This window comes from Cenococcum geophilum (assembly GCF_001692895.1).
Source record: "Cenococcum geophilum 1.58 unplaced genomic scaffold K441scaffold_57, whole genome shotgun sequence".
Lineage (NCBI taxonomy): Eukaryota > Fungi > Ascomycota > Dothideomycetes > Gloniales > Gloniaceae > Cenococcum > Cenococcum geophilum.
The window spans coordinates 499452-517998 of NW_027137615.1; positions in this window are offsets into that span (position 1 = coordinate 499452).

Here is an 18547-nt window from a genome sequence, read left to right on the forward strand (position 1 = left end):
ATCGCAAACTTTACTCTACTACTGTAGAGTCATTAGGGGGCGCCTAATACCCGCCCCATTGCCTTCTATTACCATTTCCCTTACAACCCGGAACTGGTTTAGTACATTTTGGCTAATAAGCCACTAGGTAACCGCCTTAAGACCTTTTTATATTAAGAGCAGTGTATTATAGTTCTCTGTGCCAGCTACTAAGAGCATTGCTTCTTAGTTGGTGCGTAAGGGGCATAATAGTATCACGTATTTTAGTGTCTGTCTTAGCCAGCCACATTTACATCTCGGGCTACCTACTGGGACGCCTACCCAATAGAGCCAATCTTTTAATCCTATTATTCCTGTTCTTAGGAGTGTTGCCATTGTATTTTCTGCCTTTGTTAGGCCTTCTCGGAGCCCTTAAGTGTTTACCCCCCATAGCGTTAACCATGCTATGGCTTGGGCAGGTAGTTATATATTAGCTATAATATAGTAGAGTTCGACATGCCTGCTTATCCAGGCCTCTACCCCAGTTTTTAGTGGCTTATTCCCACCTTTGGGCGTCACCACCTCTACGGTTAAGGCTAGGCCAAAACCTCTCCCGCCTAAGTAACTCCTATTTGCTCCTTAAGCGTACCTCACTAGCGTACTACCCTAGTAAGCAGCCGTACTGCCCTAATAAGCAGCCGTACTACCCTAGCGAGCAGTCCTATCTATTGGTACACCGACACGCGCATCCATTCTCTTAAGCCACGTAGTAGTCTCTCCAGCCAGGATATAATCCTGCCTGCCTACTAGGTGCACTAGGGGTCAGAGCCTAGCTAAGGGGTAAGGTCCCTAGAGCTAGCAGTGGCTACTACGCACTACGCCCTATAGGGGCTAGTAGTAATATAGGGGCGCAACACCCTATATATACTACTAGCTCCCGTTTCGCGTTACCTATAAAAGTCTCCTTATAATAGGCCGACCGTATCTTATAGGAGGGGGCCATAGACCAGGTCCCGTGCCAGGCAACCTACTCCCCCCTCTCCTACTAACCAAGCTTGTGTCCCCCCTTCCTATAAGCTGGCCTGTGTCTCTAACTATCAAAACCTCGTCCGACTAGCCTATGTTTCCCCTACAGCCTCCCCTATATATATGCATTAGGTTACATGCACTACACCTATTAAGACCCTCCTATAAGTCGCCTTATATATATACATCAGGTTGCGTACACTACACCTATTAAGACCCTCCTATAAGTCACCTTTTAACGCCACAGGGCCGTCGAAGCTGGCCTATATTTCCGCTACCTAGAGCTTTACCCGTGTTTCCACCTCGTTAAGCCGTCTAGTCGCCGTCGCGTCGCTATCGCGTCACTATCGCGTCGCTATCAACCAGGTCGCGCGCACCACGCCTATTAAGACCCTCTTCTGAGTCACCTAGGTGTACCAGATACCAGATAGGCCCTTACGGAGGGGCCTTAACAAGTTCTCTAGGTAGGGCCTTAACAAGTTCTTCGCGGTGGCCTTAGGGCCTTAATAAGTTTCGTACAAAGTATCTATAACGCGTTAACCTTAACAAGTTCTTATAAAAAGAGGATCCCTACGCCCTCATCGCGTTCCCTTTGCAATCTCAGAGCTAGTGCAAGCCTAAGGGTGTCCTGTCATACGCCTAGGCGCGTCCATATCAACTGGCTGGATAAGGCCAGTTTCGGGCCTGGCTGCGAGCCAGGTAGTCGTACGTCGGGCGGTTTTCGTATCCCAGTTTCCCTTAATGGCCCCCCTAGATGGTATAGCAGGAGCCCCAAGCGGGGGCAGTAGGTCTCCTGGTGTTATTAAGGGCGATGCTTCGTACAATGCGTCGTACGCGTCGCGAGCTCAACACTACAGAGTCGCCACGACAGCGCTGCGCGCGCTGCGACGGCTCTCTACCATCGCCTCTGCACTTGGCCATCAAGAGGAACGAATTCCAGATGATGTTTCCACCCGCGGCGACGTGGACGCGTGCAGTAGGGCTTCGCGGGCAGCTATATAATATACTAAAGGGGGTTAGACTCTTTAACTTATAGTTTATTAATAAGATTAAGAATAAGGGAACCAATAAAGCCTTTAAGAAATTATAACTTGTTATATAGGCTTATAATAATTTAGAGAAAGAGCTAGTTCTTACTTAGTTACTAATAATTTAACGGGTTAGCCAGCGGCTAATTCTCTATATCGCTGCTATGCTACTATAGATATAACTCTACCTCTAAGATATCTTATAAGCCTATATCCAGTCTACTACAAACCTAAACCGCGAGTTCTATATATAACTACCATATAAGCTAAATAAATAATTGGGAATTAATAAGTACTCCGTTCTAAAGGTTATAAAGCCACTTTATAAAGTACCTACATCAGGATTTTTTTTTTGTGGTAGGTTGTTATGGTTTGCCGTAAATTGCCACAAACTATATAATCGCGGCGGTTGTATATGGTTGTTAGCGATTTGTACAAACCGCGCATTTCGTAATAAGTTTATAGCGTCTACTAGTAAATCGCAGCAAAATACTTAACTACTAAACTAATGCTAGCATTTTGCTACCTTATAATTATATAGCATGCAAACTGTACAAACTATACAAACTGTATAAACTGTACAAACTGTATAAACTATACGAATTATATAAACTATACAAACTATACAAACTATACAAACTGTATAAACTGTACGAACTGTACAAACTGTACGAACTGTACGAACTGTACGAACTATATAAATTATAATAACTATATAAATCGTAACTAAATTATTATATATTACTACAGATTGCTATAATATACTTTTAAATATATTTATATTATAACTATATAAAATACAGAGCTATCTACTTAGGAGGGGGAAGCCTTTTGCAAAAGCTCTAAATTGTTAATTAGCGGTGTTCCCGATAATCTACTAGCCGTATACTAATTTCCTAACTAGGCCTAGTACCTGCCTACCTACCTACCTGCCTACCTATCTATCTATCTGTCTATCTATTTATCTGTCTATATATCTACCTACCTACCTATTTATCTGTCTGTCTATCTATACCTACCTATACCTACCTACCTATACCTACTATCTATGCCTACTATCTGTGCCTACCTGTCTATGCCTACTGTCTATATGTGCCTACCGTCTATGCCTACCGTCTGTGCCTCCTATCTGTGCTACTGTCTATGCCTACCTGTCTGTAATTTAGGGGAAAGGTCGGCCCGATTAAAGGCTCCGCCTAATTCAATTGATCGTATTAATTCGAATCGTTCTCTACGGCCGTTCGCTGGCTGTACATTCGAACGGTGGTTGTCTGGTTCTGGCGACGGTCGTCTGGCTCTGACGACGGTCGTCTGGCTCTGGCGACGGTCGACGGTCGTCTGGCTCCGGCGACGGTCGTCTGGCTCTGGCGACGGTCGTCTGGCTCTGGCGACGGTCGACGGTCGTCTGGCTCCGGCGACGGTCGTCTGGCTCTGACGACGGTCGTCTGGCTCTGGCGACGGTCGACGGTCGTCTGGTTCTGGCGACGGTCGTCTGGCTCCGGCGACGGTCGTCTGGCTCTGACGACGGTCGTCTGGTTCTGGCGACGGTCCTCAGCTGGCTGCCGTTCTGGTGCCTCCCTAGGTAGGGAGGATGTAAGGAAGGAAGGGTAAAAAATAAGGTGGCTACCTAGGTGTATGTATAGAGGCTATCGGGAATATAGCGGGGACCCGATAGTAATGTGTTATGCAGAGCTTTATATAGAGCCTCCATACGCAGAGCTTCGTGCAGAGCCTCGTACAGAGCCTCTATATGTAGAGCTTTGTATAAAGCTTTATATAGAGCTTTACGCAGAGCTTCGTATAGAGCTTTACGTAGAGCTTTATGTAGAGCTTTACGTAGAGCTTTATGTAGAGCTTTACGTAGAGCTTTATATAAAGCTTTACGTAGAGCTTTATATAGAGCTTTGCGCAGAACTTCGTATAGAGCTTTATATAGAGCTTTATGTAGAGCTTCATGTAGAGCTTTATATAGAGCTTTATATAGAGCCTCTATACGCAGAGCTTTGTATAGAGCCTCGTGTAGAGCCTTATATAAAGCTTTATATAGAGCTTTATACAGAGTCTTATATAGAGCTTCGTACAAAGCCTTATATAGAGCCTCTATACGTAGAGCTTTGTATAAAGCCTTATACAAAGCTTTATATAGAGCTTCGTATAGAGCTTTATATAGAGCTTCGTGTAGAGTCTTATATAAAGCTTCGTGTAGAGCCTTATACAGAGCCTTTATACGTAAAGCTTCGTATAAAGCCCCATATAGAGCCTCGTATAAAGCCTCGTATAGAGCCTTATATAGAGCCTCGTATAGAGCCTTATATAAAGCCTTGCATAAAGCCTCGTGTAGAGCCTTATATAGAGCCTCGTGCAAAGCTTTATATAGAGCTTTATATATAGCTTTATATAGAGCTTTATGCAGAGCCTTGTATAGAGCCTCTATATATAAAGCTTTATGTAAAGCCTTATACAAAGCTTTATATAGAGCTTCGTGTAGAGCTTTGTGTAGAGCTTCGTGCAGAGCCTCTATATGTAAAGTTTCGTATAGAGCCTTGTGCAAGACTTCGTGCAGAGCTTTATATAGAGCTTTATGCAGAGCTTCGTGCAGAGCTTTATGCAGAGCTTCGTATAAAGCCTCGTGCAAAGCTTTGTGTAGAGCTTTGTGTAGAGCTTTGTGCAGAGCTTCGTGCAGAGCTTCTATACGCAGAGCTTCGTGTAGAGCCTCGTGTAAAGCTTCGTGTAGAGCTTCGTGCAGAGCTTCGTGCAGAGCTTCGTGCAGAGCTTCGTGCAGAGCTTCTGTACGCAGAGCTTTGTGTAGAGCCTCGTGTAGAGCTTCGTGTAGAGCCTCGTGTAGAGCTTCGTGTAGAGCTTTATGCAGAGCTTTATAGTTATAGTATTAGGTTTTTTTTTAGGCGCGTTGTTACAGCCAAAAATTAGGGTCTGTAAAACCTGCGTAAGTCGCAATTTTAGCAATTTGCAGCAATTTGCACGAGTAGCCTGTGTATTTGTAGTAAATTGCCGCAAGTTACCGCAAATCGCTAAAATCGCGACTTACGCAGGTTTTGCAGACCCCAATTTTCGGCTGTAACAACGCGCCTAAAAAAAAAAATCCTGATGTAAAGCTAGAAACTACTAGTTTAAGACCTACTATTTATACTACGTTAATTAGCTATAAATGGACCAGTCCACGTATAACCCTTGCTTACTTTACAGTAATAACCCTTTTGGAATTATTGGCTTATAGATTAATAATACGCTATTCCTTATAGATAATGCCTTTATAGAGGCTAAATAAAGCGAACTATATAAGGCTAAATTTATAGCTAAGGAGTGAGAGTAACTAACCGCTAATACACTAGTTAAGTTTAATAGAGGACTTATTTAATTGGTATAAGATAGGAGTATTACGCTAACGTAAAAGCGCTAGTGTGAGAACCTTAGTGTGGTTAATACTACGCTAGTAGATAGCACTAGCTTTAGAGAAGTTACGCGCGGCCTACTTACGTTAAAGGACTAGTATATCGCCTAACGCGCTAAAGGAGCCTATATCGCCTTAGTCTATTAGCTAAAGGCTTTATTTAACTTATCCTTTACTACCCAGGCAATTAATTCTAAAAAGGTAGACGTAAGGGAGTTAAATAAGCGCCTAAGTTGGCAGATTTAGAACTTATATAGAGGTCTTAAGTTTATTAAATTGGAGGCTAAGACCCTATAGCTCTTAGCCTTTATAGATGCTTCCTTTACTAATAATAAGGACCTCTCTTTATAAATTAGCTACGTTATTATACTAGCTAACGCAACTAAGAAGGCTAATATCGTCTATTAGAGCTTAATTAAATGTAAAAGAGTTACTAGAAGTGTTCTAGCTTCTAAACTCTACGGAATAGCTTATAGCTTTAATATCGCCGTCGCTATTAAGTCTATGGTAGATAAAGTCCTATAGATTAACCTCCTGCTTATGCTTTGTACTAATTCTAAGTTACTATATAACTGTCTTATATAACTCGGAACCATATAAGAGAAACGATTAATAATTAATATAATGTGCCTATAATAAGCCTATAAACGTTAGCAGATTATAAAAGTTAAATAGATTAATGGTGAAGCTAACCCTGCGGACGCGATAACTAAGGGGAAGCCTTACGTCGCCCTATAGCGACTTATTAACATAAACTAAGTTAATATATAGGCTATAGGTTAAGTAGAGCGTAAGGAGTAATAGAAGGTGGCTTACGGGTTGTGATGGTGCTAGGGTACGCCACCTGCTATATTCTGCGGACCCTAAGTTTAACTAGCTAATTAGGATTTTCTATACCCGGCATAGAAAATTGCTATTAGCTCGCTTACTACTAGCGCCTTAGCGGCCCTTGTGATATATTAACCTGCTACCCCTAATAACTCTTCTTCTTCTTCTTATTACGTATTAATTGGATCTCTAGCTATTGTATATATGCTACAAATAGTCTAGAAGTAGACTTAACTTTAGAGTATAGATTAGCCCTCTTTTTAGAGTTGCTCTAATGTTAAAATATTAGTTATATAATATAGTCGCAAGACTATAAAGCGAGGCTAGCTAACCTAACCTTAGAGTAACCCCTTACTTCTAGACAATTAATTAACTACCAACTTCAATATAGTATACGTACCACTACAAGTAATATTCGTGCACGTTAATAATATGAGTATACCGACACTTAGAATCTAGATTTAATAAATATTAGTTAAATTATAGCCGACTAGGTGTCTAATTAATATATAAGGAGCTAGTTTATCTCCCCTTTTAATTTATTTATCTAGTATATAAGTCTTATAACCGTATATATACATATAGGTAAGTGTAGGTAGCTTACCATAGGTAACCTTGTAGGGAGTTCTCCACCCTAGCTGTTTATTTAGTGTTTGATTAAGGGTATATTTAGCGGCAAGGAACGCCTCTAGTCCTAGAGACGGGGGTAAAGAAGCTTCTAGCTGTATAGCCCTAGATCGTTCTATAAGGGTTTATCTAGATCGTTTAGCTCTGCTATTTTGTTCTTCTATATACGGGGCTCGGTATTTAAAAGTAATGCCTTTATCTACACACTACGTCTGTAGTATGTCTTCGGTTTATCTAAATGCTCGTTTATTATTACTTTAAAAGAAGACAACGTCTTAATAGAATTATATTTTAATCAGCCGGTAAGTCTTATAAATAGTAGGTAGAACAGTAGCTTTATCCTTATTCCTTAAGGTAAACACAAAATTGAATTTAGAATACATACAATAGAAGTATATTACGTATTTATCGCCGTTGTACCCTAGTTCTCTAAGGGTAATAATATTAAATGCTACTCGCTCGAATGGTTAAGTGGCTAGGAATTCGTGTTCTTGTCTTTAAGAGATCTGCTATATATGCTTTAATATTAAGTAAACTTCACATTCAATTTTAAGCGGTGCTCGTTTATTAATTAGCTCTTTAAGCTCTACGCCATTAACGTACTTAGGAAGCTACTTAATAGCGTTAGGTCCTATATAGCCAAGTATTTTATACCATTTTATAGCTGTAGCTCCGACTAGTTTACGGGCCATTCTGCTTAGTTAATATCTTCTTATTAAGAAGGTCGATTAAGTTATTAAATCTAAGGTAGGCTCTCTGTGCATCAGTGTCTAGTAGCCCCCTAGTCGTTTCGCATAGCATATTATTTCGCCAGTTACTAGACAGTAGAGCAAGTTTCGTCCTAAGTTAAAATAAATATCGTTATCTGTAGCCCTTAATAGTGCTACAATATTTATAAATATAGTAGGTACTAGTACTACATAGGATAGCTTCATTTTTAACTTCCCAGTAGGTGTATTAATAGTAATAGTTACTATTCCGTAAGCTTAAATCTTTTTAAAATTTCCGCCAGCAATTAGGTAGTCGTCTTCTACAGCTAGGTAAAAGAAGGTAAAGTCTTCTTAGTTATTATAGACGTGGGTATCTACACTAGGGTTAAGTATCTAGGTGTTCTAAAGTTTAAATAGAGTTTAACTAGTACTAAATACGGCAGTATGGCTAGTCGGGGTTTTAAAAGGTAGGGTTTTAGAATTAAAATCAATTGTAGATTCTATATTCTTTTAATTGTTCTTCTATTCTCTTTTTTAAATAAGGTTAATAATACATTTAATCTATATAACGGAACCTTGTAGCAAGAACTACGGTGGGCTCGTTATTGGGCTAGGTGTGTAGGAAATGCAAGTACAAAAGTTAACAACGTAATAACAACTGGTGGAGTGGTTGCCTAATAGATTAACTCTAATTATATTCTAAGAATCACTACAAGGAAGGAACTATCTAGGTAGGGATTAAGGGTCCTTAAATACACAACCGTACTCCTATGAAATCCTTCTTATACGTAATATACGTCTTATCTATATTAAACGTAACGTCCCTTACATTTAACGCAGCTAATACGTTCAACCATTATGTGACTTACTTACCATTCCTCGTTATATAGTTCCACGGGTTCTATCCTAGTCTGTACCTATATTAACTAACTAGCTTCTTCTAACTCCTCTCTAAGTAGTTATAACATTATACTTAAAGCGTCCGTAATACTATCTCCCTCCTCTTTATCTTTGTCCTTAAAGATACCTAGCATCTTTAGGTTATTTACTAGAGGTATAATGTCCGTCTAATTAATTTGGTTAATATTATTGCTTATAATACCTAAAGCAATTTCTTCTCTCTCTTAGGTTGAGCGTTGCCTTCGTACCGTCTCCTTAATACTATTACTAGGTGAAGTAATGGCGATCCCTTATTCTTATTGTGCGAAAAAGGGGTTAAGTTATATTATAATTGCGAGTCCTTCTAGTTACCAACCCTCCTCTTGTTCTAAATGCACTCGCACTAATATACGTTTATTATGTGACGTTTATTCTACATCCGATATTAAGTGTACGTGTCCTATTACTCTTAATAGTCTTTAAGTTCCCTAAGTAATTTATTATAGGGTCTTATATTTAATCTACTACTATAAAGCTTAATAGTAAGCTGGCCTCTACACTGCTTAAGGTTTAGCGTACCTTAGAAGAGTCCGCACGTGTCCTTAAAGCTTAACGTCTAGCTTATACTTATCTTTAGCGTTTAAAACATATCCATAAGAAAGTTCGTTTAAAGGAGTGGAAACTTATTTAATAAGGTCTTCAGGAACTAGGTAATAAAAAAACAGATTCTCTTCTAACAGAGAAGGAAATAGATCCGAGTAGTTCGGCAACTGCTCTTCTTAAGTCCCCCTTAGGTGACTTATTCTTTAGCGATCCTTCTTTGTTAATACTACCTAACCTAATCTCTTCTAATACTCCTGTACCTTTCCTATAGCGTTCTTTAAATTTTCTAGTGGCTCCTAGGTAGTCTTAGTGTAGCCTATTCACTTAACCTCATACCATATTTTGTCATCAATGTCCTTATAATTAACGATCTTTAAAACTTGCCATTTGTCTTCTTCTTGTCCTCTATATATGTCTACTTTATAGACCAGTGGCTTAACATTCCTATATACTAGCTTTAGCATTATAATATACTATACAGGGTAGATCTTTATTTTGGCTAGTAGGTTTAACTTAAACGTAACTAGTGAAATCCTTTGCGTAATTTTGAAAGGTCTTAGTTTGATATAGTCTAACTTCTTGCTTGGTTGTTAACTCTTGAAATTTTTGTATAGTAGCCATACTTTATCTCCCTCCTTAAGATCTAGTCCCTTAGATCTCTTAGCATTATAGTACTTTTTTATTCTCTCTTATACTTTTTTTACTAATTCTATAAGGTCTGCATGAAGATTCATTAACGTCTTCATTCTCTTTTTAGCTATACTACTCGTTTTCTTTACTTACCGTAGTAATAACGATGTTCTTAGCTTATATCCGTAATTTGCCTTAAATAGTAATATGCCTGTTCCTTCTTAAGGTATTATATTATATGCGAACTATATAACTAGTAATAGTAATACCTAATTATTCTGTGTATAATTGATATAATACCTTAGATACTGCTCTAGCGTCTAATTTAATCTTTCCGTTTAACCGTCTATCTGTGGATAATATGCGGTAGAAGTTGCTGCTTAAACTCCTTGCTCCGCTAAGAACACTTCCTAGAATACTGCTACAAATCTTAAATCTCTATCCGATATAATCTTGCTTAGTACTCCATATCTTGTAAACACTTCTTTAACGTAGATTCTAGCGATATCTTCTGCTGAGATTTCTTCTGTATATGCTATGAAGTATCCCTACTTTATAAGCTTGTCTACTATTACTAAGATTATATTATAATCTTATCTAGTAATAGGATCTCTTAATTTTAGCAACTTAATAATAAAGTCCTATAATATAACCTCCTATAGTCTCTCTAGTATTTTAATAGGTTGTAGCCCTCTATATAGCTTATACCTTATTAGTTTATTCCTTTAGCAATCTAGACATTCCTTTATAACCCTTTTAGCTATCCTCTAGATTCTATTAATAATGTACTTCTCCTAAAGTCTTAACACTAAGCCCATAGCTCCATTATATCCTTAGGTTAGTCCCTTATAGAAGTCCTCTATAAACTATTCTGCTATACTTCTTAGGATATACTTTACTTCTCAATTTTCGTATATATCCGTCTGTAGATCTTCTAGCTATGCTTCTAGAATTCTTTATACCTAAAAGCTTTCTGGTGTCTCGTAGACTTTCTCTAGTTTATTATCTTCTTAAGTTGCTATAATTTTTGGATAATTATACCTAATTAATCCGTTTATATTTTTTCGCAATAAAGCCCCTAATGGCTTTTCCTTATTTTATAGTTTAGCTTTACGGCTTAGAGTATCTACCCGCGTATTATCTGTACCTTTAGTATACTAAATCTTAAAATAGTATTCTATAAGTATCTCTGCCTATCTAACCTGTCTTTAATTAAGTTCCTTTATTATTAGGAATCCTGTTAAGTTCTTATAATCCGTCTTAACTATAAATAGTTTCTCTATGCCTTATAAGAATGCTCTTTATTCCTTTAATGCTGTAACTATACCTAATAACTCCTTATTATAGATGTCATAGTTTAACTCTAGTAATATTATCTTCCGACTATAGTATGCCACTAGGTGCCATCTATCTTAATGCCTTTATATAAAGCATACCCCTAGTATATAGTCTAATGTATCCGTTTCTATAACCGTCTCTAGTCCTAGTTAATAGATCTTAAGAACTGGCTCCTAGGTAAATAACTCTTTAACTTTCTTAAAGAGTTCTCTTTACTCCTCTCCCTATACCTATAGTTCTTCTTTCTTTATTAACCGCGTAAATAGCTTAATATCCTTTAACCACTGCGCTATAAACCTTCTGTAGTAATTGCAAAACCCTAAAAACAATCTTAACTATATAACGTTCTCTAATTCCTACCAATTTACTATAGCCTCGATCTTTTTTAGATCTATGCTAAGTTGGCCTAGTTTAATAATAAATCTAACAAAATCAGTCTTCCTAGTAAAGAACTCGCATTTCTTAATTGCTACTAATATCTGTTCTTCTTATAGTCTCTTTAAAACCCATTTAATGTATTTCCCGTGTTCTTCCTCAGTCATTAAGTAGATAATGATATCGTTAAGATATACTATAATAAATTCATCTAAGTATTCCTCTAATACGTTGTTAATACGCTTCTAGAACGTTGCTAGTGCGTTTATAAGCCCGAATTATATAACTAATAGTTTATATAGTCCTTCCTTTAACCTAAAGGCTGCCTTTTATTCGTTGCCTTCCTTAATCCTAATCTAATAGTACGCCCATCTCAGATCTATCTTTATGAAGATTTGCGCATTACCTATCCTGTCTTAGATTTCGCTAATTAAGGGTAAAGGATACCTATCCTTCCTAGTAATGCTATTTAACTATCTATAGTTAATACACAGCCTTAGTTTACTATTTTTCTTTAGTACGAATAGTACTGGATAACCCACTAATAACTACGATAGTCTAATATATCCCTTTTGTAGATTTTCCTAGATAAACTCTTTTAACGCTCTACCTTCTTCTTTAGTAAGCTTATAGATTAGAAAGAACTTTAGACTTATTCCTAGTTCCAACCCTATCTTATAGTCCCATACTATATACTTTAACAGCTTTTCACTTTCTGGTAACTATAGTTTCTTACCATACTTATAGTATCTCTTTAGTATATAACTTAGTCCTTTTTCTATTTCTTCGTAGGTTGCTCCTACTTAGTACTATACTAACTTGGCTTATTATTGTATCTTGTGGTATTAAGTATCTCTAATATTAACCTAACCTATAATCCAATCGATTCTTAGATTGTATTTCTATAACTAAGGTATATCTAATACTGCCTCGTCCCGTCCTAATGGTAGGATATTAAAAGACATCACGATTTATCTCCCTTTAATAGTTATCTAAATAGGTCCTGTTTTAAGGTTAATGATCCCTCCTCTATAGGTTATTAGATCTCCTGAAATTATAACTAATAGGTAAGATTGCTCCTTTTATCTATAAGGTAGCCCTATTCTTTTAACTACTACTAGTAAGATATAGTTTCGCGTTACTCTACTATCTATTAGCGCTTTAAACTGCTAATCTTGCTAATTAATTCGTAAATTTAGGTGTTGTCCTTAAATTTCTTTAAGGGTCTAAGGCTCTACCACTGGCTCCCTCTAGTCCTATAGGCCTCTACTTTTCCTAACTATTGACTGCTTAATCCTAGTACACTTAGCTCGCTCTTTAGCTAATACCTAGTTCGCTTTTTATCTTTAATATACTATAAACACGTATTTTCTAGGTATTCCTACTACTATTGTCCGTCTAAGCATTCTTCCGTAAGGAATCTTCCTAGTTAAAGTACTAAACTCCCTTCCTCTTGGACCTCTGCTGGATGCTATCTATACATATATTTGGCATTCTTATACTATTACTCGTCTGTTATCCAGTACATCCTTATAGGGTATTTCCAATTTTTTTCCTTTGGATTCTTATGCATTTTGTATATATTATTCACGCACGCAATCCATAATAACGTATAGTGTGCTAGGTGCTTTAGGTTAACTCTTAGCTCGTCTTCATCCTTAAGTTTAAACCTTTATCGTGCTAATCTAAACGTTATAACTTTATTTACAGGTACTAAGATACGTCTCTTACTTCTCTAGTCCTCTAAACGTTCCTTTAGATCCTTTAACGTTATAATTAAGGCTTCTTTAATATGCGTTATGGCCTTCTCTATAATTAAGTGGTTCTAGATAACTTTTTCATCCAACTATATATAGAAATCTTCCTACTTATTATTATGCCTTTGTCTATACCACTTTTGGTATAGCTGCTAAAGTATATACGGTTTGTCCGTAAGGAAGTATCTTCTTATTACTATATCGTGATAGCCCTTTATATATCGTTCCTTAAACCTAGTTAGAATCCCTAGATCCTCTTTATCTTCCAGTTTAGTAAGCCATTTAGCTCTTAGTATGCCTGCTCTTAGCCTATTAGTAATTCTTTGTACTGGTACTCTATCCTTTATACGTCCTAATGTGCTAGATCTTCTGTCTAGTTTCTGCTCTTGCTATAAGGTAATTCTTGCCCTAAACTCCTCTATGGTTTCTTTTACGTCGCGTCTTATAAGTAGATCCTTAAAGTCTTTATGCTTCTTAATCTTAGTATTAACTTTTTGATCTTTAGGCTGAACACTATATTCCCTTAGTAAGTCTTCTGGGTTTATATATCTGTCTCCTAGTCTAATCGCTGTTTATGTTGTAGATTCTCTAATCTATAAAAAAGCTCCTTGCCTCTTGTCTGTAGGTGTCCTAATTTATACTCCAAATTCTTAACCTCTTGGATTCTTTAATCCTAAGCTTGCTTTTAACTTAAGCTTAGCTCCTACCTTAGTCTAACTAGGCTTACTTAGTGTTCTTATCTCGTCTTAAGAGTCTTAAATCTCACTCATCTCGTCTTAAGAATCTTGTGCCTGTGGGAACTTCTATTCTAAGCTTATTCGTATAGTTCTGAACTAAGCTACTGCTCTGCTCTATTAGTTATCGTTTATTATAGGTCCTTAAGCTTGCCTTATCTCGTCTTAAGAATCTTAGTTATCTTTTATCTTATCTTAAGAATCTTAAGCCTTTGGCCTTTTGCCTTTATTAAGTGCCGAAGTGGTTTGCTATCCTACTTCTCTTACGTCTCGTAAAGCGATAGACATTATATCTAGTGGGGTTTCGATCCCTACTAATGTTCCCTATTTTGTAGTAGAATTATCCTCTACCTCTGGTATAACATCTCCGAGGTCTACTCACTCCTAGTAAGCGGCCCTTATTGCCTTATTATTATGGAATGTTTCGCCTAGGTTAAATTTATCGTCCTTAATATCCGATCTGCGAACTAGTTTATTAGTTCCTCTATATTCTATAGGTACTGGCTCTTATAGCTAATAGCTTGCGCTATACTTAGCGTCCTTATAAATTTGGTATGCGTTATTATAACAAAACGCAAAACTTCTAATTAAATATTCTTTTATTCCTCGCAGTATATTATCGTCCCTTTATACGTATATGTCGTCTACTAGTCTCATACCTTTTACTATATAGTAACTCTGCCTACTTCTATAGTCTCTAATATAATAACCCTATTTTCCGCAATTTATATAAGCTCCTTCTTTAAACCATTTCTCTTATTATGGAGTCCGCCTAAATGTCTTCTGCTGTTAAGATCCCTAATTCGGCCTCTGCTCCTTAGACTTTTAATTACTTAATCCTTGTCCTCTAGGTTTCTATAGTTTACTCCATCTCTTATAGGCTTCTTTAGTACTACTTAAGTCTATTAGCTCTGCGCCGTACTATATTTTCTAACTTAGCTTTTATTATTGCGTACTCTACGCCTTATATAACTATAGAACTCTATCCTAGCCTCTCTTAGCCTATTCCCTTTAGTAGATCCAATTATTAATCTTAATTACCTAATCTATTAGATCCCTTAGGGTGTCCGCATCTTCTATTAGGATAATTACGTCCTAGACTTTAGCCTTAAGTCCCTGTTTATACTATGCTATAAGCGCCCTATTATTTTACTCTACTTATATTGCTAGTGTCTGGAACTATATTATATACTTAATTGCTAAAGTTCGTTATATAAGGTTCTAAAGTTTTCTTTCTGCTATAGTTATTTCTTCTAGGTCTCTAAATATCTACATAAGTTGCTCTATAAATCCTTCCCAACTTAAGAACATAAATTACACGTCTTGGTTAGTGGTTGTCATTCCGTTTACTTATATCTCCGTAAGGTAAGATTTAAACTACTTAAGTGCTTTTCCTAATAAGAATAGTCCTGCGTAGGCTATCCGATCTACAGGTATAGGTAACTTTACTCCCTCCTATAAGACCTTAAAATGCATCTGTATAAGGAATCCTTTAAGCTTTAACCTCTCTCTGGTAAATCTCTTAATTAATAGTAGCTTAATCTTTGCTGCTCCTATCCTGTTAAGTCTTTCTTCTAACACTATATTATTAGCTATTAGCTAGTTAACTATTTTCTATAGCTGTCTAACCGTCATAGGTTGCTATAAGTTAGTATCTACTATACTGGTATTACCTCCTGTCCTTAAAGTAGTTGCTGCCGTTAATAGCATTATAGTGGCTGCTTTTAGTAGCATGTTGTTCGACTTCTTATATTAATACTATAACTAGGTAGTAATTGTGTAACGGAACCTTATAGTAAGAACTACGGTAGGCTCGTTATTGGGCTAGGTATATAAAAAATGCAAGTATAAAAGTTAACAACGTAATAATAACTGGTGGAGTGGTTGCCTAACAGATTAACTCTAATTATATTCTGAGAATTACTATAAGGAAGGAACTATTTAGGTAGGGACTAAGGGTCCTTAAATACACAACCGTACTTCTATAAAATCCTTCTTATACGTAATGTACGTCTTATCTATATTAAACGTGACGTCCTTTACGTTTAACGCAGCTAATACGTTCAACCATTATGTGACTCGCTTACTATTCCTTATTACATAGTTCCACGGGTTCCATCCTAGTCCGTACCTATATTAACTAACTAGCTTCTTCCAACTCCTCTCTAAGTAGTTATAACATTGTACTTAAAGCGTCCGTAATAATCCAAGGTATAGATAAGATCTTTTCTTCTACTTCCTTCTAGACGTCTAGGTTTGGCTTCTATCCCTAAGGGCGCTTCTACTTAGCAATATAGTAGCAGTCGCTGAATTGATACTTAAGGCCGCATACGTATATCTTATTCCATTTGGAATTAGAATTACCGTTAAAATTTATATCTAAATTGGTATTTAAGTTGCCTTATAGGGTTGCAAATATAGAGCTATTAGCAGTAGTAGCAGAGGATGCTACTTACTGCATGCGGTAGTGCTCCTTAAATTCCTTAATAAGATCAATAATAGATAGTGTGGCTTCGTCCTTATATTCCTTATAAATAAGGTCTACTTTTAGAGCTCCTACGAAGCTAGAAGAGATAGGCTTAATTGCTTAAACAAAGTTATAGTGTAGCCTAAATCCCTATACATCTAGTAGCTTTAATTACTCCGCAAGCTTGTAGACGTTCCGCCAGCTATTTAACTATTTTTTAATATTCTGCTTTTTATTATAGGCCTTTAGAGCCGTGTATTAATTAAGGACATTGTGCTTTTAACCTAATGTGGTAGAAGCTAGAGCTTTCTTAAGTGCTTATAGCCAGTCATGTACTGTATTAAGGCCGTTAATAAGTAAAAGGTAGGCTACTAATATAGTGCAAACGATGTAGTTGCTAATATCGTTTATAGCCTATTTTTTCTTCTAGTATACGCGTAGATCGTCCTTATATTTAGCGTAGAGCTAATTATAGGCAATAAGTTAGTTTAGGTCTAGCTTAGCTATTGATATAGTATTAGGAAGTACGTCCGCTAGTATAAGTCGATGCAGTAGTTCTAGCTTTAGAAGCTCGTCTTTTATAGATAGGTCGATATACTGCCATACCTCATTAGTTATAGCTGTGTCTTAAATAATAAAGAACCACTATATCCAATTAGAAGGCTAGTTAAGAATAAGGTTAACTTCCAATTCATTTGTGGTCGTCATTTTTAGAATTTATAGGGTCAGGCAGGGTCCAATTGGTGGCTTAGCAAAAACCTTATTTTAACGTTCCAAACTCTTAATTTAATTCATCAGTTCGTTCATCAGTCGGGTACGGTCGTCGGTCAAGGTCAATCGTCCGTTCGTTTAGTATTTAAAGAAGCTCAAGACACTGCAAAGGTAGTAGAAGTAGTAACTTCTTAAATATGGTAGTAGATTAATTAGTTAGCCGGTAGTGCGATCCGGGCTCATAACTGTAAGCTTTGCAGTATATAGGAATTAAACAAGCGACTTAATTATAAATATAGCTCTAAAGTATCTATATATACACAAACAAAGGTAGGTCATAAGTACCCCTTAATCTTATCCTCAATATAGCCGTAATTACCATTTTAGGCTAATTAAGGCGGCTGTAACCATTACGGTCCACAGTAGGTGATACAGCAGTGTCTTTAACGTAGTACTAGTAGTCGGTTACATACTTGCTTATCAGCAAGTCTGCCTGGAGGTTAAGTCGCATATAAGGAAATCCAACATTAAGTAGGTTCAAATGCAAGAGTCAGCACAGATGGCATCTTAGATATATGACTATCCAGATAAGGGTTACATCTCCAGGTCTTTAACGGGAAAAATAAGGTGAGGTTGTTCCATTCGGTTTTAAACCTAGTTATATATCACGTGTCTATACATCGCTTAGCACGAAGTATCTTCCATCTTCCATTGGATAGATTGTTTACTCTACTGCATTATTATTATCTTATACACAACGTAATATTGGCCTATTTATTAATTAAGATAGCTTAATCTTATGCCGTTAGCGTACTAATCTTTTTTAATGTCTACGCGCGTTCCGAATATGCAGCGCCCTAGGGTTTCTACCCAATCTTAACGTCGTTAGTTATTAACCTTACTGCATTAATCACTTTATAGCGACTCCGAAGCTACAGCTACTAAAGACACGATGCCTACCCCGTCTCCTTTAGCCCCTCGCCGCAACTTACCGGCCTATTGTATACTTATAGAAGACCCGAACGCGCGTCTTGTTAAAGCACAGATTAGGAGCTTAGTAGATGAGGATGCTCGCAAGGTAGAGGCACATCGCCTTTAAATGGAAAGATAGGTAGAAGTTCACGCGGCTATAATGGCTAAATTAAATACCCCTACTATAGGCTAAGGTAAACCTAAGGCGCCTAAAGGTAGGTCTATTGAACTCCCTTTAGCTACACAAGACCTTGCCCTTTAGATCCTAGATCTTTATAAAAAGGATCTTCTTGCTATATAGAAAGGCTCTTTTAACCCTAATAATATTGCTAGACTACGGTCCTATGTACGCTATTAACATCGCGGCAATATTACTATACTGGAAAATAGTTGGCTAGAGACTGGCCCGCCGAAAGCCAACTTAAAACTACTATATTCTCTTAAGATCTATTTTAAATGCTTTACTAATTATATTATTATTGTCTTATTACTTTA